Source organism: Aegilops tauschii, chromosome 3, assembly GCF_002575655.3.
Source record: "Aegilops tauschii subsp. strangulata cultivar AL8/78 chromosome 3, Aet v6.0, whole genome shotgun sequence".
Lineage (NCBI taxonomy): Eukaryota > Viridiplantae > Streptophyta > Magnoliopsida > Poales > Poaceae > Aegilops > Aegilops tauschii.
In genome coordinates, this window is record NC_053037.3 from 292,870,295 (window position 1) to 292,896,574 (window position 26,280).

The window sequence follows — 26,280 nt, forward strand, 5'->3', positions numbered from 1 at the left end:
TCTCACGGTCAACGAAGGATAAACCTTCTCCCGGAAAGACCCGATCAGTCTCGGAATCCCGGTTTACAAGACATCTCGACAATGGTAAAACAAGACCAGCAAAGCCGCCCGAATGTGCCGACAAATCCCGATAGGAGCTGCACATATCTCGTTCTCAGGGCACACCGGATAACTCAAGCTATGAGTAAAACCAGACCTCGAGTTTCCCCGAGGTGGCCCCGCAGGCTGCTCGGTTCGGACCAACACTCGAAGGAGCACTGGCCCGGGGGGGTTAAAATAAGATGACCCTCGGGCTCGCGAAAACCCGGGGGAAAAGGCTTAGGTAGCAAATGGTAAAACCAAAGTTGGGCCTTGCTGGAGGAGTTTTATTCAAGGCGAACTGTCAAGGGGGTCCCATAAATCACCCGACCGCGTAAGGAACGCAAACTCAAGGAACATAATCCCGGTATAACACTAACTAGGGCGGCAAGAGTGGAACAAAACATCAGGCATAAGGCCGAGCCTTCCACCCTTTACCAAATATATAGATGCATTAATTAAATAAGAGATATTGTGATATCCCAACATATCCACGTTCCGATATGGAACAAACTTCAACTTCACCTGCAACTAGCAGCGCTATAAGAAGGGCTGAGCAAAAGCGGTAACTTAGCCAAACAACGGTTTGCTAGGAGAGGATGGTTAGAGGCTGACATGGCTAAAATGGGAGACATGATATAGCAAGTGATAGGTAGCGAGCATGGCAATAGAGCGAACAACTAGCATAGCAAAGATAGAAGTGATTTCGAGGGGTGGTCATCTTGCCTGCGAGGTTCTCAGAGTTGTCGAAAGCTTGATCCTCGTAAGCGTACTCGACAGGTTCCTCGTTCACGAACTCGTCTCCCGGTTCTACCCAAGACAAGAACACAAACAAACGGAACCACAATCAACAACGAGAAATGCACAAGCAACATGATGCAAAACATGTATGATATGCAAGATATGATATGCGAAGCATATGCGTGCTCCGGAAGGAAAAATATGAACATGGCAGTAACTTGGCAAATCAAGTATGCCCTGGAAAGATGAGATGATTTCGGTCGAAATCGATATAAAGATCACCGGAATCGGATGCACGGTTTGCAAATGGCAAGCAAAACAAGAATGACACTAATCTGCGATAAACAGCAAGATAGCACTTAAAATGCAACAAACAACAATGCTACAGCACCCCAACATAGCAATAATGCACATGGTAGTAATCTACAGGAGATGCTTGACAAAAGATGAACACTGAGCTACGGCTAGTTCACAACATATCAAGCTCAAACAAGCATGGCAAAATTGCAAGGGATTACAGGTTCACCGACTTGGTGAAAAACTGGACATGGCAGAAAACAGCATCAGGTAGCTATGTTCAGAGCACAAAATCAACATGCTACAGGAACTTAACATAGCAAAACAAGGCATGTCAGTGTTCTACTATGTGCGCATGACAAAAGTCCCTTACTGACCATAAGCCAAAAAGGACCAGAAGATATGATGGCAAGCATGTAAACATAGCAAGTTTTGTTATCCGGTTTCAGACTTAGCAGAAAACAGAGCATGGCAGAAATATTAATATGTAGGCCTCTTTGTGAGCTTGATGCACTCACTACAGAGCAATGCATGACAAACCAAGCATATCTACAGCAAGATGGCATGTTTATGAATCTATCCATGGCAAGAACAATTGCATAGCATGTATGGATCAACTACAATAAGCTTGGCAAAAATGCATATCATGTTAAGAATCTGCCAGAAATATTTTATAGCAAACGTAGAGCAAGATTGAGTCATGCTATGGCACTCCATAATTGCAAACAATTGCAGGAATGGATCAATTACAACTATAGATACAAAACATCCTTACTGAACATCTCCAAAATATGCATGGATCTCTCCGTAGCATCAAGTTTACATGGCAACAAAATTACAGCAGACAAGGACTTGGAGAAATCATTGTCCCTGAAATCAGAAATATTACGGGGCCTATTTTGCATGCTTGTGCTAGTCACCACAGAGATCACAAAAATACATGGACTACACCACTGGAAAGATGGCATAGTATACTTCAAAACACATGTAGAGCTCATGCCCATAAGATGCACAGAATTAATGATACAAAAATGACAAATCTCCAAGTTCTGATAAGAACCAGAGAATAACAGCAACTAGCCCTCTTCCAACAGAGATTTGGGCATCAAGATCACCTCTAATGAACATGGTTCAATCGAACAAAATGAAGAGCATCACGAGGCGAACAATTTGACATATTATACGCGTGAATCGGAGCTACATGCAAGAAGTTATCGCATCTCGAACAGGAGCACATGCTGAAGATTACTGGGGACTTGGAAGAAATTTGAGGGGGATTCGAGAGAAAAGTCAACGGGGTCCCATACCAGATCCCGATCGCACGAGCTACAGGAGCTCGCCGGCTCGACACGGGTCGGGAGGGAAGAGGAGGCGGGCGCCGGCGGAGGTGAGGGAGGCCGGAGGCGGCGGGGCACGGCGCCAGCGGCGGAGATGGCGGGGCCGGCCGGCGGCGATGGCGGCGGCGGCGGGGCCGGCCGTCGATGGCGGCGCGCGGCGGCGGCGGCGCGGGCGGGCGGCGGCGCGGGCACAGGAGGAGGCGGCGGCGGGCTCGGGCGGGCCGGCGGCGGGGCGGTTGGACGTGTCCGGCTCCGCCCGGACGTGTCCGGCGGCGGAGTGGGACGAGGACTAGGGTTAGACTGCGGTTGTATTTCGGGATGCCCACATATTTATAGGTAGAGGGAGCTAGGAGGCTCCAAATGAGGTGCGATTTTCGCCCACACGATCGTGATCGAACGACCTAGAGCATGGAAGAGAGTTTGGTGGGTTTTGGGCTGGTTTGGAGGGGGTTTTTGCTGGACACTCAAATGAACTTAGCGGATGCCCGGTTAACCGTTGGAGTACCAAACGACCTCCGAATGGAACGAAACTTGACCGGTAGTCTCCGGGTGGTATATTAAGACCACTTAACAAGCCTCGGTCCATTCCGAGAAAGTTTGACACACGCACACGAAAGAAAACAAGAGGGGTGCACCGGAGGAGATAGGAGCGCCGGATTGCAAAACGGACAACGGGGAAAATGCTCGGATGCATGAGACGAACACGTATGCGAATGCAATGCACATGATGACATGATATGAAAATGCATGACATGACAAAATACAAAACGAAAGACAAAACCCGACAACGGAGGGAAAAACATAACACATAGCCGGAAATGGCAAGAGTCGGAGTTACAAATATGGCAAGTTACATGCGGGGTGTTACATGAAGGAATAAGGAGTAAGAAGAGCCTAAGCTTGGGGATGCCCCGGCATCCCAAGCTATTATCCAAAAGAGAGCAAGCAACTAAGCTTGGGGATGCCCCGAGTGGCATCCCCTCTTTCTTCTAACGACCATCGGTATTTTACTCAAAGCTATATTTTTATTCGTCACATACTATGTGTTTTGCTTGGAGCATCTTGTATGATAAGAGTCTTTGCTTGTTTTATTTTGTGTTCTAAGTCTTGATTCCTTGCTGGACACACCTAGTTGAGAGAGCCAAAATTATGTCATGACTTGTTAGAATGGCTCTCTATGCTTCACTTAAATTTTTATGAGCTATGGACTTGCTCTAGTGCTTCACTTATATCTTTTTTAGCACGGTGTGCTTTAGTATTTTTGAAGAAATGCTCCCTTGCTTCACTTAGATTTATTTGAGAGTTAGTAAAATTTTCAAGAAATGCTCTCTTGCTTCACTTAAATTAATTTGAGAGAAAGAAATATTATGCTCATGATCTTCACTTATATTTGTTTGAGCTTACCAAAAGCAACATATGAACATTAGTTCCAAAGTGATAGGTATCCAAGAAGGATATAATAAAAACTTTCATGAAGAACATTGGACAAAATAAACATGATTCTTAGTAATAGTTTTGAGATATGATGATATGATATGTGAGTCGGGTTGATTAGTAATTATGCTTTAGTAAGAATATTGGGGTTAAGGTTTGTGATTCCCTATGCAAGCAGGAAAGTCAATAATTATGCAATGAAATAATATCCTACTTGTGGTGCATTATTCAGTGTTAATTATGCTTAATGCTCGCTTATGAGATTATCCGTTTCTTGGTTGGTCGCTTCTCAATCTTTTGCTAGCCTTCATTTTGCACTAAGTATGATCACTACTTGTGCATCCAAAAACCTTTAAACCAGTTTTGCCACATGAGTCCACTATACCTACCTATATGCGGTATTCTTTTGCTGTTCTAAGCAAATTTGTATGTGCCATCTCTAATATTCAAAATAAATTTCTCTTTTGTGTGCATGTACCGCTAACAAGGCGGTGAGGGGTGGCTAATATTTTCCATGCTAGATGTGTTATTCTCACGATGAGTGTTTATTCACTTGTCATTGAACGAGAGTAAGGCAAAGGTATTAGGGATGCCCAAGTCCCAAAATGAAAAATTAATTTACTTTATGTTGTCAAATAATAAATTCCTTGGAAAGTGTTGGTATGGAGAGCAACCATGGATACGGCTAGCCATGGAAAGTGAAAGTATGGTTGAAAAAGGTATAAACTTTAATTTATGTTTGGGAACCGCCTATGATATATCTAGTATGGAAAGTGTTGGGAACTCTAAGTCATTTTCGTTGGTGGGAAAAGTATGCCTCTCAAAATGTTTTTATCTCTCAATTTTCGCTTTGAGCTCTTGCACCTCTACAAATCCCTACTTCGCTCCGCGAAGGGCCTTTCTTTTACTTTATGCAATTTTTATTTTGAATTTGAGTCTCCGTCTTCTCTTATAAAGCACCAATTATGAGGCACTATGATCGTACTTGAGCATTGGGCGTAGTTAATATGCGAGTGTGTTTCATGAATGGATCAATGAATGAGCATAATGGGCTAGGGATAGCTTATTTTAGCGTTGATATTTTGAAAGACATGGTTGCTTGTTGGTATGCTTGAGTATTTAAGTAATCATGTCAAAACTAGACAATTGCCTTGAATCACATAAAAGTCCAAATGTCCATGCTATAAAGAAAAGAATATGAAATGACATGTTAGGCAGCATTCCACATCAAAAATTCTGTTTTTATCACTTACCTACTCGAGGACGAGCAGGAGTTAAGCTTGGGGATGCTGATACGTCCCCAACGTATCTATAATTTTTTATTGTTCCATGTTGTTATATTATCATCTAGGATGTTTTATAATCATTTTATATCATTTTTGGGTACTAACCTATTGACATAGTGCCAAGTGCCAGTTGCTGTTTTCTGCATGTTTTTTACGTCGCAGGAAATCAATACCAAACGGAGTCCAAATGCAACGAAACTTCACGGAGATTTTTTATTGACCAGAAGACACCCAATGGGCCAAGGCAGCGCCTAGGGGGTGCTCCGAGGGGAGCACAACCCACCAGGGTGCGCCAGGAGGCCCAGGCGCGCCCTGGTGGGTTGTGCCCACCTCGGGTGCCCCTCGGACCGCCTCTTTGCTCTAAAAATACCCCAATATTCCAGAAACCCTTGGGGAGTCGACGAAAATCAATTCCAGCCACCACAGAGTCCAGAACCACTAGATCCAATCTAGACACCATCACGGAGGGGTTCACCACTTCCATTGGTGCCTCTCCGATGATGCGTGAGTAGTTCTTTGTAGACCTTCGGGTCCATAGTTAGTAGCTAGATGGCTTCCTCTCTCTCATTTGATTCCCAATACACGGTCTCTTGGATATCCATATGATGTAACTCTTTTTGCGGTGTGTTTGTTGGGATCGGATGAACTTTGAGTTTATGATCAGACCTATCTTTGTATATCCATGAAAGTTATTTGAGTTTCTTTGATCTCTTATATGCATGATTGCTTATAGCCTCGTATTTCTTCTCCGATATTTGGGTTTTGTTTGGCCAACTTGATCTATTTATCTTGCAATGGGAAGAGGTGCCTTGTAGTGGGTTCGATCTTATGGTGCTTGATCCCAGTCATGGAAGGGGAACCGACACGTATGTATCGTTGCTACTAAGGATAAAATGATGGGGTCTATCTCTACATAGATAGATCTTGTCTACATCATGTCATTGTCCTTATTGCATTACTCTGTTTCCCCATGAACTTAATACACTAGATGCATGCTGGATAGCGGTCGATGTGTGGAGTAATAGTAGTAGATGCAGGCAGGAGTCGGTCTACTAATCTTGGACGTTAGGCCTATATAATGATCATTGCCTTGATATCGTCATGATTATTTGAAGTTCTATCAATTGCCCAACAGTATTTTTTTACCCATCGTGTGTATTTTTCTCCAGAGAAGCCACTAGTGAAACCTACGGCCCCCGGGTCTCTTTCTCAAATTATTTGCCTTTGCGATCTATTTTCCTTTGCTTTTATTTTCAGATCTATTAAACCGAAAATACGAAAATACCTTCCTACAATTTATTCTTATTTATTTTATTTGGCGTTCGATCTATCAATCTACCTCAATTTATTTCACTTCCATTTGCCTATCTTGGGGCGCCGCTACGCGAAAGGGATTGACAACCCCTTTTACACGTCGGGTTGCGAGTATTTGTTATTTGTGTGCAGGGGCTGTTTACGTTGTGTTGCTTGGTTCTCCTACTGGTTCGATAACCTTGGTCTCATAACTGAGGGAAATACCTACCGCCGTTGTGCTGCATCATCCCTTCCTCTTTGGGGAAATACCGACGTAGCTTCAAGCCGCATCAGGCAACTATAACTGCAATGTCACCTCGTGCTGCAGCGGGTCAGTACCTGTCCACTAACAGTGCCAAAAGCATGTTCCTGCGTATTACTGGGTTGGTTGTTAAGGCAATCTCGTCCAAACTTCCTCATGATCAAGATATGCAAGCTCAAAACAATGTTATATCTGCGCACCAGACACAAGTCCATTCCCTAACAGAGACCCTTTGTGAAACAAGGACAGCCATTGTTCGATGTCATCAAGATATACATGGTTTTGAAACCAGACTATCAGACATTTGCTATGTTGTTCAGGAGCCTAGGAGAAATGAAGGCGAAGGTTATGGTGCTCCATCGGATAGTACATCATGAAAACATAACAGTCAGGTCAAATGAACTGAGCTTCTGAACTTCTAGTGGTGCATTTATCTGCAGGACTGTTAACTTTTATGCCAACCTTCCTTTTTTATGGTTGTAATTTTTTTTTGCGATACAAAATTTGTTCTTAACGTGCAGCCACCGGCTGAAGAAAACAACAAGCCATTTTTGTATAGTGTAGGGTGTTCCCTATATTTGCACTGGTGGTGAACTTTGATGCCCAGTGGATGTAATCTGTGCAATCGCCTTAATAGCCTAGCGTTTGTTTCTGGCTTATTTATTTCCTAGTCTTCTTTTTCCTTGGTTTGCTAGTGGCCGCAACAACCATGGGCCATATACGGATCGTGGTAACCTTGAGCCTGCTACAGGCCGTAGGGCGTCCTATGGGCCGTCGAATAACTGGGCCTCCAACGGGCCGTAGAATCGGTGGGCCTCGGGCCGTCGGATAAACGGGCCCACATGGGCCGTAAACGGGTGTAATTGGTATCAGGCCTGCATGGTAACGGGCCATTAATAGGTCGAAAGACAGCAAAGGCTTAATTTTGTCACAGGCATAACGGGTCGTTAATGGGCCAGAATATAGGACGGGCTGGAAACGACGGAACGGGTTAAGAGGCCACAAACGGGGTGATTCTAACCATGGGCCGAATATGGCCCATTAGGGCAACATGCCAGTAACAGGCCAGAAGTAATCAAGGGCCAGAAAGGAGCCCAAGAACATATGGGTCGTCAGTAGGCCGAAAGCTAACACGGGCTGGAAACGACCCATATGAATCATGGGCCGTTAATGGGTACAAACAAATTTACTGTTCATCATGGGCCAGAGTCACCGTGGGCCACTAAAGGGCCTAAAGATACGGAAGGCCTCATATGGGCCAAAAGACGTCGTGGGCCATACATGGGCCAAAACTGAAACGGACTGTTGTTATATTTGACGGCCCACATGACGTTGTTGGGCCGATTTCGGGAAGGCCCTAATGGGCCGTGAGTTACCGGGCCGTCAAATGGGCTATATGTGAACAGACCGTTAACAGGCTTTTCATGGGCCGACCCGCTAACTTTTGACCAAGTCAAACGGGCCGGCCTTTGTAAGCTAAATGCGCCACTGTTGGGTCGTCGCACGTGTTGACATATCATAGGCACCTATCTGACCCAATGACGAGCTGACATGTGTTTCCTTCGGCCACTGAGAATTTTACACGTGGAAAATCCCCATTGGTCTAGGCTGTTAATGGGCTATCGGATCCAAAACCAGACCCGATAGCTTAAAGTTGACCCGTTACGGTGGATGCCACATGTCGGTTACCCTTGACGAAAGCACTTCCATGACGCGTCATTTATCGTCATGGAAGCGAACACTTCCGTGATGATAATTTTGGTATTGTCATGGAACACTTCTATGACAGTAGAGGTATGACTATCTTGATTCTGTCATAAAATCGTCATGGATGTACATGCATGACTGAAAACTTGACCTACTATGACAAACACGTATCATCACGGAAGTGTATTTTTTGTAGTGCATATCTCTTTTTAAATTCCACTTTAAATGAAAATTAAATTGGAAGTGAAATTAAGAAATTCAAAAATAAGAAAACTAAAAAGTTCATGTAATGGCAAATAATCCATAGTTAATTGTGGTGGAGAAAAACTATGTCACTTGTTTGCTTATTTAAAAGTTGTCACCCAAAAACAGTGACTAAAACAACCACTTTAATCCATTTACTTTTAACCAAAAATCAAATGATTTTAAATATTACCCCAACCATTTTATAGCAGTGCCAAATATTGCATGGTATTTAATGGGCCAAGTCCCATATTTTTTGGAAACTATTTTACTACTAAAAGTAAAGGTAAAACTAGAAAAAATAAATAGAAAATAAAAACAAAAAATATAAGAAAAGGAAAGGAGTTAGGCAGACTGGCTCTAGTCCACAGTGGACGGCCCAGCCGGCCTAACCCAGCCTGCCCCTATCGTCTTCCTCTTCCTGCTCATCGTGGCCTCGTGGACGCCGTGCGCGCGTACAGTTCCTGGATCGCCGCACGCCATCCATTCGTCGTCTCCCCGCGCGGATAAGGCGCCCCATGACCCCCCCTGCAGACCCTACCGCTCTCCACTCCCCCTCGCTCTCTCCGCCCCTCACCGAGCACTACCGCTGCTACCTACTCATCGTGGTCGTGGCCAACGGCCTCCCCGAGCCGCGTCGAGCTGTCCTAAGGCTTCCCCGATGTCGTCCTCGTCCTCCACGTGCCCGAGGTCGACCGGTGAGGCTGCCTAGCGATGCATACGCCTTCGTCTTCCTCCTAGGGCACCGTCGCTGTCACTGTCGATTCTAGCATTTCTGAGCCTCCCTTGAGCCCACGGACCTACGCTCCATCCACACAGTGAACTGCTCGAAGCCCCTCTCTGCCCCGCTGATAACCCACAAGTATAGGGGGTCGCAACAGTTTTCGAGGGTAGAGTATTCAACCCAAATTTATAGATTCTACACAAGGGGAGCCAAAGAATATTTGCAAGTATTAGCAACTGAGTTGCCAATTCAATAACACCTGGAGATTAGTTAACTATAGCAAAGTGATCAGTAGCATAGTAATATGATAGCTTTGATAGTAGTGGTAATAGCAACAGTAACGGTAACAGTGATAGCAGTGATTTTGTAGCAAGTGTAATAGTAACAGCAATAGTAGTAACTTAGCAGAAACAATATGTAGGAAAATCGTAGGCATTGAATCGGTGATTCGTTGGATGATATTCATCATGTGACAGTTATAACCTAGGGCGATACGACACTAGCTCTAGTTCATAAATATAATGTAGGCATGTATTCCGTAAATAGTCATACGTGCTTATGGAAAGAACTTGCATGACATCTTTTGTCATACCCTCCCGTGGCAGCGGGGTTCTATTGGAAACTAAGGGATATTAATGCCTCCTTTTAATAGAGAACCGGAACAAAGCATTAACACACGGTGAATACATGAACTCCTCAAACTACGGTCATCACCGGGAAGTGTCCCGACTATTGTCACTCCGGGGTTGCCGGATCATAACACGTAGTAGGTGACTATAACTTGCAAGATCGGATCTAGAACATAGATATAATGGTGGTAACATAAACGGTTCAAATCTGAAATCATGGCACCCAGGCCCAAAGTGACAAGCATTAAGCATGGCAAAGTCATAGCAACATCAATCTCAGAACATAATGGATACTAGGGATCAAGCCCTAACAAAACTAACTCGATTACATGATGAATCTCATCCAACTCCTCACCGACCAGCGAGCCTATGAAGGAATTACTCACTCCCGGTGGGGAGCATCATGGAATTGGCGATCGAGAAGGGTTGGTGATGATGAAGATCGAAGATCCCCCTCTCCGGAGCCCCAAACGGATTCCAGATGTGGCCTCCCGATGGAGAACAGGAGGTGGTGGCGGCTCCGTCTCATGAAACGCAATAATTCTTTCTCCCTGATTTTTTATGGAAATATGTGATTTTATAACATGGATTTAAGGGTCTGCGTGGCCACCAGGTGGGGACAACTCACCTGGGCGCGCCTGGAGGGAGGGGGCGCCCTGGTGGGTTGTGCCCACCCAGGTGCCCCCTCCGGTGGTTCTTGGCTCCAGAAATTATCTTTATTCATATAAAAATTCCTCACAAAGATTCCTTCCAATCCGAGAACTTTTATTTTTGCACGAAAACAACACCATGGTAGTTTTGCTGAAAATAGCGTAGTCCAGGTTAGTTTCATTCAAATCATGCAAATTAGAGTCCGAAACAAGAGGAAAAGTGTTAGGAAAAGTAGATACAACAGAGACGTATCAACTCCCCCAAGCTTAAACCTTTGCTTGTCCTCAAGCAATTCAGTTGATAAACTGAAAGTGAAAAAGAAAAACTTTTACGATCTCTTTTGCTCTTGTTTACATTAATAAGCTTAAGTAGCACCTAGGTTTTCAGCCAAGATTATAACTAACCATGTCGACAATAACTCTTAAAAATTATATTAACTCATATCAATGACATAATCAGCTAGCGAGCAATAATAAGATATCTCAAACAACAACACGTCGTCAAAACAACCATGATATAATATGACAATAGTGGTATCTCGCTAGCCCTTTCTGAAACCGCAAAACATAAATGCAGAGCACCTCCAAAGTTCAAACAGTGACTAAACATTGTAATTCATGGTAGAAAAGATCCAATCATGATGCACCCAACATTAGCTACACACAATGCATGATGATGACAATAGTGCTCTCAGGTTCTGCCGCTTATTTGAGAAGGTGATGACACAACATAAAAGTAAATAGATAGTCCCTTCGCAGAGGGAAGCGGTGATTTGCAGTGGTGCCAGAGCTCAAGTTTTTAAACAGAGGTAAATGAAATTTTCAGAAATGCGCCTTTCTTGTTTACTTCGCGACCATTAGTTATCGGTATCTTCCATGCTAAACGCATTAGCGGCGGTTCCCAAGCGATAAAAGTAAAGTTCTGCTCTCCCTCCACCAACAATCACACTCCACGGCTTGTCCGAAACAACGGGTGCCATCCATACCAACAATATTCCCAGGGGAGGTTTGTTTAATTATTTGCAATTTAAGTTTCGGGACTGGGAATCCCTATTACTGCCCCTCTCGTGCAAGGACGAGTGAATAAACACTCATCATGAGAATAACCCACTTAGCATGGAAGATACTGACTACCTCCTGTCGCTCTATGAACAATCCAGGCACAGAAAAAGGATATTTATTTGAAGTTTTTAGAGGTGGAACATGCAAATTTTCTTAGGACGGCAGGGTAATACCACATATAGGTAGATATGATGGACTCATCTGGAATGACTTGGGTTTAAGGTTTTTGATGCACAAGCAGAATTCTCACTTAGTACAGGCAAAGGCTAGCAAATAGGTTGAGAAGCGGCCAGCTAGAGAGCGAAGACGGTCATGAACCTGCATTATGCATAAGTAACATTGGATACTAGCATGAGTAGGATATGAACACCATGAACATAAATATCATAAAGTCTATTTTGGTTTTGATTCAACTACATGCATGAACATGTGCCAAGTCAAGCCACTCGAACATTCATAGGAGGATACCATATCATCATACTACATCACAATCATTTTAACGCAATGTTGACATCCAAGATAAATCATTACCGACTCCTAGCTACTTAAGCATGGCATGAGAAACTATAATCTCTAATTGTCATTGCAAATATGTTTGATCATAATAGGCTGAATCATGGATACTAGGTTAAACATATTTACAAAACAGAACAATTTGAGTTCATACCCGCTTCTCTCTGCCACAACTAGTTCATCAAATATCGTCATTATTGCCTTTCACTTGCACGACCGAACGATATGAAAATAATAATAGCGCAAGAGTGCCGTGGACTAAGCTAGAATCTGCAAACATTTTATTCAAAAGTAGAAGACAAGGTAATATGGGCTCTTTCTTAGATCAACAATAATGCATATGAGAGCCACTCAACTTTTTCATCATGGTCTTCTCCTCGGTACGACTCAATAAAAAGAAAAGAAATTCAGTGAAACACACTGAAATATTTTTGGAGTTTTTGGTTTTCTTGAACAAGAAAATAAAATGGAAAAGCAAAAACGAGAAAAACTATTTACACAGGAAAACTCCCAACAAGCAAAAGAAGAACAAAGGAAATCTTTTTGAGTTTTCTTTTTAGTGCTACAACAATTTAAACTAGGAATTAAAACCGAAAAGAAGCAGGAAATGTATTTTTGGATTTTCTCAAAGTTTTTCAAACACACAAGAAGAAAGCGAGAAAATAAATTTAGCATGGATAATACAATGAAAGAGTATGGACACCAACAACTGGAATGAAATGTGTGAACATGAATGTAATGTCGGTGGAAATACGTACTCCCCCAAGCTTAGGCTTTTGGCCTAATTTGGTAATCACCACTCGAAGAAACCATGGGGTCCTATGTTGAAGTACTGGGGAGCGGGCACCTGAGGGTCCCACTCCTAAGGCTCCACCTGTGCCGCAGTCAGGTTATTCCGGTAGGCAACAATGTCCTCAGGCATAATCCTGTATCCGCCCCTGGCAATAGGATCGAACAAAGGAGGTGTAGGCAATGGAATAATATCACGAGTGTTCACACTGAAAACCAGATTATAAGGAATAGGAATGTCACTGTTCTCGCCAGCAATAAACTAGTGGTCTGCCATAGCCTGACGATCTAAGTAAACCTTGGGCAAAGGGTAATCATGCTGGCGTATCTGAATGTTAAAGTGAGTAGCCAAGCGAGTAGCGTAAATACCACCATGTATTTTGCCCTTGGATCTGTTAAGGTGGAGGCAACGTGCCACAATAGCCCCCAGGCTATAAGTGTTGTCGCCGTAAAGTGCACAGCGTAAAACGGCGAAGTCTGGGGCACTGAGTGCACCTACCTTCTCTCTAGCAAACAAACACTTCGCAATGAATAAAGCAAAATAATGCATAGCAGGAAAGTGTATGCTAGTGGCGGTGACACTTGACACCCCTCTCTCGTCCCCCACAGTCAGAGTGCGGTAAAAACCATCAAACTCTGTGGGCCAAGGCTCAACTAAATCCCCGTCAGAAGGGATCATGCATACATCACAAAATTCAGTAAGTGGTATCTGACGGGTTTCAGCATATAAATTAAACTGCACCTCAGGGTGATTATTCCTAGGAAGGAAATGAAAACTTTGCACAAAGGAATTTGTGAGGAGATGACACTGTTCACATTCAGCTGGTATGAAGTCGATGAGTCCGGCATTAGCAACATATTGTGCAAACTCCTGAAGGACTCAGGCCCCTTCCATGAACGGGTTATGCGGCCATTCGCACGACCGTACCTCCGCCATTCTCCGGGTATGGAGATCACTGTTAGAGGACTCCCCAATAAATCCCTTGTAGTTCTTCTTGGAAGCAAATTTCCTAAAGATACTCATCTTTTTCATATGAACAAAATTCTGAAAAAAAAAGTTAGTCCACAAAATTTTCTCAACAAAACTTTACAAGATTGATAGCAACTACTCATAGGTATGCATAGAGGCCATAGCAAGCATTCAATACTTAGAACTCTTAAGAATTCAACATGCAAGCTCATCTACAGAAGCACCAAGGGTAGATAATTATTCAAAATATAAACCGCTAAAGCAAAAACTAATTGGACCAACGGAGGAGTCACATACCAAGCAACAATCCCCCGAAACAGTTTCGGAACTGGAGCTTCGAGCAAAGAGATCAAAATCCACGGGTTTGAGAGCAAGAACGAGAGAGAGAGAGAGCAATGGTGATTTTTTTCTAGAGGTAGGTGGTGATGCGGGATGAAGAGATAAGTGAGGGGGCCCACATGGGGACCACAACCCACCAGGGCGCGCCTGGGGGTCCTGGCACGCCCAGGTGGGTTGTGCCCACCTGGTGCACCTCCCTCTGATGTTATTTGCACCAAAAATTGTGAAATATTCAGAAAAAAATCATATTAAATTTTCAGAGCATTCTGAGAACTTCTATTTTTGGGTCATTTTTTATTGCACGGGAAATTCAGAAAATAGACAAAACATGGCATTTTATTTTATTTTATTTAACTAATAAAAACAGAAAAGAAAAGGTAGGGACAAAAAGTAGTGCTCACTAAATTCATCAACTTCATACCTCTCAAAAATGATCCATTAATAAGGTTGATCAGGTCTTATTAACAACCACTTTCGATTAGCTTGAAACCGAAGAACTTTCGTAAATCACTATTTTACCTCAACAGGGATATGAATGTCCCCAACAATAAGCATTTCATATTTCTTTTTAACGGTAGGTAGAGGTAGTTGAAAACTTCCAATAGTGATTGCCAGAGATTTTTCAATAACATTAATACCATTCACTTGGAATTGTTTCTTTGGAAAGTGCACCGTATGCTCACCATTGATATGGAAAGTGAAATTGCTTTTATTGCAATCAATAATAGCCCCTGCAGTATTAAAGAAGGGTCTACCAAGGATAATTTACATGTTGTCATCTTAGGGCATCTCAAGTATAACAAAGTCATTCAAAATAGTAACATTAGCAACTACAACGGGCACATCCTCACAAATACCGATATGTATGGCAGTTGATTTGTTAGCCATTTGCAAAGATATTTCAGTAGGTTAGAGTTTATTCAAATCAAGACTTTTATATAAAGAGAAAGGCATAACACTAACACCAGCTCCCAAATCACATAAAGCATTTTCACATAATTTCTTTTGATGGAGCAAGGTATAGTTGGTATTCCCGGATCTCCAATTTTTTAGGTACTCCATATTTAAAAGTATAATTAGCAAGCATGGTGGAGATTTCAGCTTTTGGTATTTTTCTCTTGTTGGTGATGATGTCTTTCATGTACTTTGCATAAGGAGGCATTTTTAAGATATCAGTCAAGCGAGTACGCTAAAAGACTGGCCTCGTCATTTCAGCAAAGCGTTCAAATTCTTCATCATCTTTCTTTTTAGTTGACTTAGGTGGAAAAGGCATAGGTTTTTGAACCCATGGTTCTCTTTGCTTACCGTGTTTTCTAGCAACAAAGTCTCTTTTATCATATCTTCTATTCTTGGGTTGTGGGTTATCAAGATCAAATGCTGGTTCTATATCAACATCATTGTTTGGTTCTTTATTATTTGTTCGAGTATCTTCCCGAACCTCATCATTATCTTTTTCATTATCAGAAGGTGAGTGTTCACTACCAGATTGAGTTTCAGCATCATAGATAAAAACTTCATTATCATTATTAGGAGGTTTTTCTTCTTCTTTTTCTTTTTAGAGGGACTATGTGCATCAGTGTTAACCCTTTGAGAGTCTTGTTCAATTCTTTTTGGGTGTCCTTAAGGATAAAGTGGTTCCTGAGTCATCCTACCTCCCCTAGTCATTACTCTAACCGAGTGATCATTGATATTATTATTCATTTCATCTAACAACACTCTTTGAGATTTAGCAACTTGTTCTAACTGAGTTTGAACCATAGAAGCATGCTTCCCCATGATACGTCCATTTTGCATCATGCTTTTATATCGATATTTATTGCATTATGGGCTGTTATTACACGTTATGTCACAATACTTATGCCTATTCTCTCTTATTTTACAAGGTTTACATGAAGAGGGAGAATGCCGGCAGCTGGAATTCTGGGCTGGAAAAGGAGCAAATATTAGAGACCTATTCTGCACAGCTCCAAAAGTCCTGAAACTTCACGGAGGCAGTTTTTGGAATTAATCAAAAATGCGGGAGAAAGAATCAACCTGAGGGGTCCCACACCCTGGCCACGAGGGTGGGGGGCGCGCCCTACCCCCCTGGGCGCGCCCCCTGCCTCGTGGGCCCCTTGGCAGGCCTCCGATGCCCATCTTCTGCTATATGAAGTCTTTTACCCTGGAAAAAATCATAAGCAAGCTTTCGGGATGAAACACCGCCGCCACGAGGTGGAACCAATCTAGTGCTCTGGCGGAGCTGTTCTGCCGGGGAAACATCCCTCCGGGAGGGGGAAATCATCACCATCGTCATCACCAACGATCCTCTCATCGGGATGGGGTCAATATCCATCAACATCTTCACCAGCACCATCTCCTCTAAAACCCTAGTTCATCTCTTGTATCCAATCTTTGTCCCAAAACCTCAGATTGGTACCTGTGGGTTGCTAGTAGTGTTGATTACTCCTTGTAGTTGATGCTAGTTTGTTTATTTGGTGGAAGATCATATGTTCAGATCATTTATGCATATTAATACCCCTCTCATTATGAACATGAATATGATTTGTGAGTAGTTACGTTTGTTCCAGAGGACATGGGAGAAGTCTTGCTATAAGTAGTCATGTGAATTTGGTATTCGTTCGATATTTTGATGAGATGTATGTTGTCTTTCCTTTAGTGGTGTTATGTGAATGTTGACTACATGACACTTCACCATTGTTTGGGCCTAGAGGAAGGCATTGGGAAGTAATAAGTAGATGATGGGTTGCTAGAGTGACAGAAGCTTAAACCCTAGTTTATGAGTTGCTTCGTAAGGGGATGATTTGGATCCATATGTTTCATGCTATGGTTAGGTTTACCTTAATACTTCTTTTGTATTTGCGGATGCTTGCAATAGGCGTTAATCATAAGTGGGATGCTTGTCCAAGGAAGGGCAGCACCCAAGCACCGGTCCACCCACATACCAAATTATCAAAGTAACGAACGTGAATCATATGAGCGTGATGAAAACTAGCTTGACGATAATTCCCATGTGTCTTCGGGAGCGTTTTCCTTCATATAAGAGTTTGTCCAGGCTTGTCCTTTGCTACAAAAAGGATTGGGCCATCTTGTTGCACCTTATTTACTTTCATTACTTGTTACTCGTTACAAATTACCTTATCACAAAACTACCTGTTACCGATAATTTCAGTGCTTGCAGAGAATACCTTACTGAAAACCGCTTATCATTTCCTTCTGCTCCTCGTTGGGTTCGACACTCTTACTTATCTAAAGGACTACGATAGGTCCCCTATACTTGTGGGTCATCAAGACTCTTTTCTGGCGCCGCTGCCGGGGAGTGAAGCGCCTTTGGTAGGTGGAATTTGGTAAGGAAAAATTTATATAGTGTGCTGAAATTTACTGTCACTTGTTACTATGGAACATAATCCTTTGAGGGGCTTGTTCGGGGTATCTTCACCCCGATCAGTAGAGTAAAGAGTTCCTCCTCAACCTACTGAACCTACTGAAAACGTTTACTTTGAAATTCCTTCGGGTATGATAGAGAAACTGCTAGCTAATCCTTTCACAGGTGATGGAACATTACATCCCGATTTGCACCTAATCTATGTGGATGAAGTTTGTGGATTATCTAAGCTTGCAGGTATGCCCGAGGATGTTATCAAGAAGAAGGTCTTCCCTTTATTATTGAAGGGAAAGGCATTGACATGGTTTAGGCTATGTGATGATATGGGATCATGGAACTACAACCGATTGAAATTGGAATTTCATCAGAAGTTTTATCCTATGCATCTTGTTCATCGTGATCGCAATTTTATAATATATATATATAAATTTTGGCCTCGCGAAGGAGAAAGCATCGCTCAAGCTTGGGGGAGGCTTAAGTGAATGTTATATTCATGCCCCAATCATGAGCTCTCAAGAGAAATTATTATTCAAAACATTTATGCTCGGCTTTCTCTCAATAATCGCTCCATGCTCGATACTTCTTGTACTGGATCTTTTATGATGAAGACTATTGAATTCAAATGGGATTTATTGGAAAGAATTAAACGCAACTCTGAAGATTGGGACCTCGACGAAGGTAAGGAGTCAGGTATAACACCTAAGTTTGATTGTGTTAAATCATTTATGGACACCGATGTTTTCCGTGAATTTAGCACTAAATATGGACTTGACTCTGAGATAGTAGCTTCTTTCTGTGAATCCTTTGCTACTCATGTTGATCTCCCTAAGGAGAGGTGGTTTAAATATAATCCTCTCCTTGAAGTAAAAGTAGTTGCACCTATTAAAGTTGAAGAAAAGACTATCACTTATAATGTTAATCCTATTGTTCCTACTGCTTATATTGAGAAACCACCTCTCCCTGTTAGAATAAAGGATCATGCTAAAGCTTCAGTTGTGGTTCGTAAGAGTAACACTAGAACACCTACACCCTCTGAGCAAATTAAAGTTGAACCTAGTATTGCTATATATGGTTAAAGATCTCTTGGCTGATAATATTGATGGGCATGTTATTTACTTCTGTGATGAAGCTGCTAGAATTTCTAGACCAGATACTAAGAATAAACATAGACCTGTTGTAGGCATGCCTGTTATTTCTGTTAAAATAGGAGATCATTGCTATCATGGCTTATGTGATATGGGTGCTAGTGCAAGTGCAATACCTTATTCCTTATACAAAGAAATTATGCACGATATTGCACCTGCTGAGGTAGAGGAAATTGATGTTACAATTAAGCTTGCCAATAGAGACACTATTTCACCAGTTGGGATTGTTAGAGATGTTGAAGTCTTGCGTGGGAAAGTTAAATATCCTGCTGATTTCCTTGTTCTTGGTTCTCCACAAGATCACTTTTGTCCCATCATATTTGGTAGACCCTTCTTGAATCTTGTTAATGCTAGGATAGACTGCAAAAAGGATGTTGTTACTATTGGTTCGGGGGATATGTCTCATGAGTTTAATTTTGCTAAATTTCATAGACAACCCCATGATAAAGAATTGCCTAGTAAAGATGAAATTATTGGTCTTTCTTCTATTGCTGTGCCTCCTAATGATCCTTTAGAACAATATTTGCTCGACCATGAAAATTATATGTTTATGAATGAAAGAAGGGAAATAGATGAAGTATTCTTTAAACAGGGACCTATTTTGAAACACAACTTGCATGTTGAAATCCTTGGGGATCCTCCTCCACCCAAGGGTGATCCCGTGTTTGAGCTTAAACCATTACCTGATACTCTTAAATATGCTTGTCTTGATGACAAAAAGATATATCCTGTTATTATTAGTGCTAACCTTTCAGAGCATGAAGAGAAGAAATTATTGAAAACTCTGAAGAAGCACTGTGCTGCTATTGGATATACTCTTGATGATCTTATGGGCATTAGTCCCACTCTATGCCAGCACAAAATAAAATTGGAGAAAGACGCTAAACCAGTTGTTGATCACCAACGATGGTTAAATCCTAAGATGAAAGAAGTGGTAAGAAAAGAAATACTAAAGCTTCTGGAGGCAGGTATAATTTATCACGTTGCTGATAGTCAGTGGGTAAGTCCTATCCATTGTGTCCCTAAGAAGGGAGGTATTACTGTTGTTCCTAATGATAAAGATGAATTGATCCCACAAAGAATTATTACAGGTTATAGAATGGTAATTAATTTCCGCAAATTAAATAAAGCTACTAAAAAGGATCATTACCCTTTACCTTTTATTGATCAAATGCTAGAAAGATTATCTAAACATACACATTTTTGCTTTCTAGATGGTTATTCTGGTTTCTCTCAAATACCTGTGTCAAAAGAGGATCAAGAAAAGACCACTTTTACTTGCCCTTTCGGTACCTTTGCTTATAGACGTATGCCTTTTGGTTTATGCAATGCAGCTGCTACCTTTCAAAGATGTATGACTGCTATATTCTCTGACTTTTGTGAAAAGATTGTGCGGTTTTCATGGATGATTTCTCCGTATATGGAACTTCCTTTGATGATTGCTTAAGCAACCTTGATCGAGTTTTGCAGAGATGTGAAGAAACTAATCTTGTCTTGAATTGGGAGAAGTGCCACTTTATGGTTAATGAAGGTATTGTCTTGGGGCATACAATTTCTGAAAGAGGTATTGAAGTTGATAAAGCTAAAGTTGATGCTATTGAAAAGATGTCGTGTCCCAAGGACATTAAAGGTATAAGAAGTTTCCTTGGTCATGCCGATTTTTACAGGAGGTTCATTAAAGACTTCTCAAAAATCTCTAGGCCTCTGACTAATCTCTTACAAAAAAGATGTTCCTTTTGTCTTTGATGATGATTGTGTAGAAGCATTTGAAATACTTAAGAAAGCATTGATTTCTGCACCTATTGTTCAGCCACCTGATTGGAATTTACCCTTTGAAATTATGTGTGATGCTAGTGATTATGCTGTAGGTGTTGTTCTAGGACAAAGAGTTGATAAGAAATTCAATGTTATCCAATATGCTAGTAAAACTCTAGACAGTGCTCAGAGAAATTATGCTACTACTGAAAAAGAATTTTTAGCAGTTGTATTCGCTTGTGATAAGTTCAGACCATATATTGTTGATTCTAAAGTAACTGTTCACATTGATCATGCTACTATTAAATATCTTATGGAAAAGAAAGATGCTAAACCTAGACTTATCAGATGGGTTCTCCTACTACAAGAATTTGATTTGCATATTATTGATAGAAAGGGAGCTGAGAACCCCGTTGCAAACAACTTGTCGAGGTTAGAGAATGTTCTTGATGACCCACTACCTATTGATGATAGCTTTCCTGATGAACAATTAGCTGTCATAAATGCTTCTTGTACTGCTCCATGGTATGCTGATTATGCTAATTACATTGTTGCTAAATTTATACCACCTAGTTTCACATACCAGCAAAAGAAACAGTTTTTCTATGATTTAAGACATTACTTCTGGGATGCCCACACCTTTATAAAGAAGGAGTAGATGGTGTTATTAGACGTTGTGTACCTGAGCATGAAAGGAACAGATCCTACGCAAGTGTCACTCCGAAGCTTATGGAGGACACCACGCTGGAGATAGAACTGCGCATAAGGTATTGCAATCCAGTTTGTATTGGTCTACTCTCTTCAAAGACGCCCGTAAGTTTGTCTTGTCTTGTGATGAATGTCAAAGAATTGGTAATATTAGTAGACGTCAAGAAATGCCTATGAATTATTCACTTGTTATTGAACCATTTGATGTTTGGGGCTTTGATTATATGGGACCGTTTCCTTCCTCTAATGGGTATACACATATTTTAGTTGCTGTTGATTACGTTACTAAGTGGATAGAAGCTATTCCAACTAGTAGTGCTGATCATAACACCTCTATGAAGATGCTTAAAGAAGTTATTTTTTCCGAGGTTTGGAGTCCCTAGATATTTAATGACTGATGGTGGTTCACATTTTATTCATGGTGCCTTTCGTCAAATGCTTGCTAGTACGATGTTAATCATAGAATTGCATCTCCATACCACCCCCAGTCTAGTGGTCAAGTAGAACTTAGTAATAGAGAGCTCAAATTAATTTTGCAGAAGACTGTTAATAGATCTAGAAAGAATTGGTCCAAGAAACTTGATGATGCATTATGGGCCTATAGAACTGCATATAAAAATCCTATGGGTATGTCTCCGTATAAAATGGTTTATCGAAAAGCTTGTCACTTACCTCTCGAACTAGAACATAAGGCATATTGGGCCATTAAAGAGCTCAATTATGATTTCAAACTTGCCGGTGAGAAGAGGTTATTTGACATAAGCTCACTTGATGAATGGAGAACCCAGGCATATGAGAATGCCAAACTGTTTAAAGAAAAGGTTAAAAGATGGCATGACAAAAGGATACAAAAGCGTGAGTTTAATGTAGGTGATTATGTGTTGCTATTCAACTCTCGTTTAAGATTTTTTGCAGGAAAACTTCTCTCTAAATGGGAGGGTCCTTACGTTATGGAGGAGGTCTATCGTTCTAGTGCCATAAAAATCAACAACTTCGAAGGCACAAATCCGAAGGTGGTGAACGGTCAAAGAGTATGTGGACTTGCCAAAAGGCTCCGATACGAGACCCTTCCTGAAAATATGATGAATTGTAGTTGCAAAGTTGACTGAGAACATAGTTTGTTAGTTTTAATAAATTTTATGCTTTTTACTTTGATGTTGTGATGAATTGTTACTTGTTCATGAGAAGCTATATGATAAAGTTCTATGATAAAGTTTGTTGCTGTTATAATAATATGCATGATGCTACTATGTCCGTATTTTGTTTTTATCGACACCACTCTCTCTAAACATGTGGACATGATTTTCGATATCGGCTTTCGCTTGAGGAAAAGCAAGGTCTAAGCTTGGGGGAGTTGATACGTCCATTTTGCATCATGTTTTCCTACTATTGTTTATAGTGTTTTTATGCATTATAACACTTTGTGGAGTAATTTGATGCCTTTTCTCTCATAATATGCGAGGTTTACACAAAGAGGGAGAATACCGGCAGCAAGATTTCTAGACCTGAAAAAGCTATGTCTGAGAGACCTATTCTGCACATCTCCAAATGAGCTAAAATTTTACGGAGAATTATTTTGGAATATATAATAAATATTGGAGAAAAGAACTACTAGAGGGGACTGCCAGGTGGCCACAAGGCACCAGGGCGCGCCAGCCCCTCCAGGCGCGCCTTGGTGGGTAGTGGGCCATCTGGCCCACCATCGGTGCCCATCTTTTGGCACATAAGGTCTTTTGACCTAGAAAAAATAAGGAGAGGACTTTTGGGACGAAGCGTCGCCGTCTTGAGGAGGAACTTGGGCAGGAGCACTTTTGCCCTTCGGTGGAGCGATTCTGCCGAGGGAAATTCCCTCATGGAGGGGGAAATCGAAGCCATTGTCATCACTAACAACCCTCTCATCTTTGGGAGGCCAACCTTCAACAACACCATCTCATCTCAAAACCCTAGTTCATCTCCTATGTTTAATCTTTGTACCGGAACCCGAGATTGATACCTATGGGTGACTAGTAGTGTTGATTACACCTTGTAGTTGATACTATATGGTTTATTTGGTGGAATATTATATTTTCAGATCCATTATGCTATTTAATATCCCTCTGATCTTGAGCATGAATGTTATTTGTGAGTAGTTGTCCTTGTTCTTGAGGCCACGGGAGAAGTCATGTTGCAAGTAATCATGTGAATTTGATATTTTGATGATATGTATGTTGTGATTCCCTTAGTGGTGTTATGTGAACTTCGACTACATGACACTTTAGGATCTTTGGGACTAAGGGAATGCATTGTGGAGTAGTTATTAGATGATGGGTTTCTAGAGTGACAGAAGCTTAAACCCTAGTTTATGTGTTATTCCGTAAGGGGCTGATTTGGATCCATATGTTTAATGTTATGGTTAGATTTTATCTTAATACTTCTTTCATAGTTGCGGATGCTTGCGAGGGGTTAATCATGAGTGGGAGGCTTGTTCAAGTAAGAACAACACCCAAGCACCGGTCCACCCACATATCAAATTATCAAAGTAGTGAATGTGAATCAAACCAACATGATGAAAGTGACTAGATGAAATTCCCGTGTGCCATCAAGAACTCTTTACTCATTATCCGAGACTGTTCCGACCTGTCCTTTGCCATGAAAAGGATTGGGGTACCTTGCTGCACTTATTGTTACTATTGTTACTTGTTACAAATTATCTTGCTATCAAACTACCTATTACCGACAATTTTAGTGCTTGCAGAAATTACCTTGCTGAAAACCACTTGTCATTTCCTTCTGCTCCTCATTGGGTTCGACACTCTTATCGAAAGTACTACGATTGATCCCCTATACTTGTGGGTCATCAGTTCGCCTTGACGGTTACATCGAATAGGAATCCATCGAGGGTGATTCCTCGGGTTTCCCTCTTGATGTTATGGAAACACGGTTACCTTAACCTCACCTCAGTCCTTGTTGAAGTCGGGTCGGCCCCGAGGGGTAACCGCAAGAGTTACTGTAGTCGAGTTGACCGCGAGGGTACCCGCGAGCTAATTACATGGCATGCCTGGGCATTCTTAGCCCTTGCCGTAAGTCGGCGAGACGGGGCGACGGGACCATAGATCGTGGATCATTGACCGTCTCCGCATGCACCCAAGTGACTAATGGGTATGGATATGTGATCCGAGTAGGCCCATGGCCTTTCCGCACTAACCACCATGCAAGAATAAGTATGGGCACTCGGTGTCGTACGATTCTTCCGAAAGCTCACTAACGTCCACAGTTTAGCGGCGCGCGCCCGGTTGGACGGGGACCACCTGCGCTTGTATTAGGGGGTGGGTGTCGGTGTCAAAACCGGCAGATCTCGGGTAGGGGGTCCCGAACTGTGCGTCTAAGGTTCGAAGGTAACAGGAGGCAAGGGACATGATGTTTACCCAGGTTCGGGCCCTCTTGATGGAGGTAATACCCTACTTCCTCCTTGATTGACTTTGATGAGTATAGGGGTTACAAGAGTTGATCTACCACGAGATCGTAATGACTAAACCCTAGATGTCTAGCCTGTCTGATGATGATTGCCTCTACGGACTAAAACTCCAGTTTATATAGACACCGGAGGGGGCTAGGGTTGTACAGAGTCGGTTTATAGACAAAGGAATCTTCATATCCGCACGCCAAGCTTGCCTTCCACGCCGAGGAGAGTCCCATCCAGACACGGGGGAAAGTCTTCCGTCTTGTATCTTCATAGCCCATCAGTCCGGCCCACGTCACATACCCGGACGCCCGAGGACCCCGTAATCCAGGACTCCCTCAGTAGCCCCCGAACCAGTCTTCAATGGCGATGTGTCCGGCGCGTAAATTGTCTTCGGCATTGCAAGGCAGGTTCCTCCACCGAATACTTCAAAGCATCTGAACCGAAGGGCCATACCCGACCCTTACATCTTCGGTCTTGGTAAGGTGAATTCTTCGAACAGCTCGGTTTTGCATTAAATGTCATACCCTTCGGCTTCTTTGCCTCCGTCGCCTCAGCTTCCACGTGGCAAACAAATACAAAGGGTCCAAGCGCTTTTACAGATAACCCCTCAACAACGTACGGAAGGTGTCTATTTAAGGAGATTAGATCTCAGATGCCATTCCATACCAGGCGAAAATCCTTCGACCTTGCCTCAAAAAACCACGCAATCATGGCCAGCACTCCTAGTTCTTCCTCCCGCCCCCACAGCCCTCAAAAAGGCGATTGGGAGAGCTGCTCTGTATCCCATGCCCAGTTGACCAAGCTCCAGGTGTAGGGCTATCTCCTCCCTACGGATCTAGTCCCCGTTCGGGCGGGATTAACTTCTTTTACTGGCGAAGCCCTGGCAGAAAATTTTCCTAATCCCTCAGAAGGGGAACGAGTGTGCTTCGTCTCCTTTCTCTTAAGAGGCGTTGGATTTCCAATCCATCCTTTCCTCCGAGGTCTCCTGGAGTACTATGGCCTCCAACTGCACAATCTCACACCGGGCTCCATTCTGCACATCGCTGGTTTCGTCACTCTTTGCGAGCTGTTCCTAGGCTGCGAGGCCCATTTCGAGCTATGGAGGAAGCTTTTCTGCCTCGTCCCTCGCTCCCAAAAGGGATCCATATTCGAGGTGGGAGGTGTCGGTGTCAAAACCGGCGGATCTCGGGTAGGGGGTCCCGAACTGTGCGTCTAAGGTCGATGGTAACAGGAGACAGGGGACACGATGTTTACCCAGGTTCGGGCCCTCTCTATGGAGGTAATACCCTACTTCCTGCTTCATTGATCTTGATGATATGAGTATTACAAGAGTTGATCTACCACGAGATCGTAATGGCTAAACCCTAGAAGTCTAACCTGTATGACTATGATTATGATTGTTCTCTACGGACCTAGCCCTCCGATTTATATAGACACGGAGGGATCTAGGGTTACACAAAGTCGGTTACAAAAAAGGAAATCATCATATTTGCT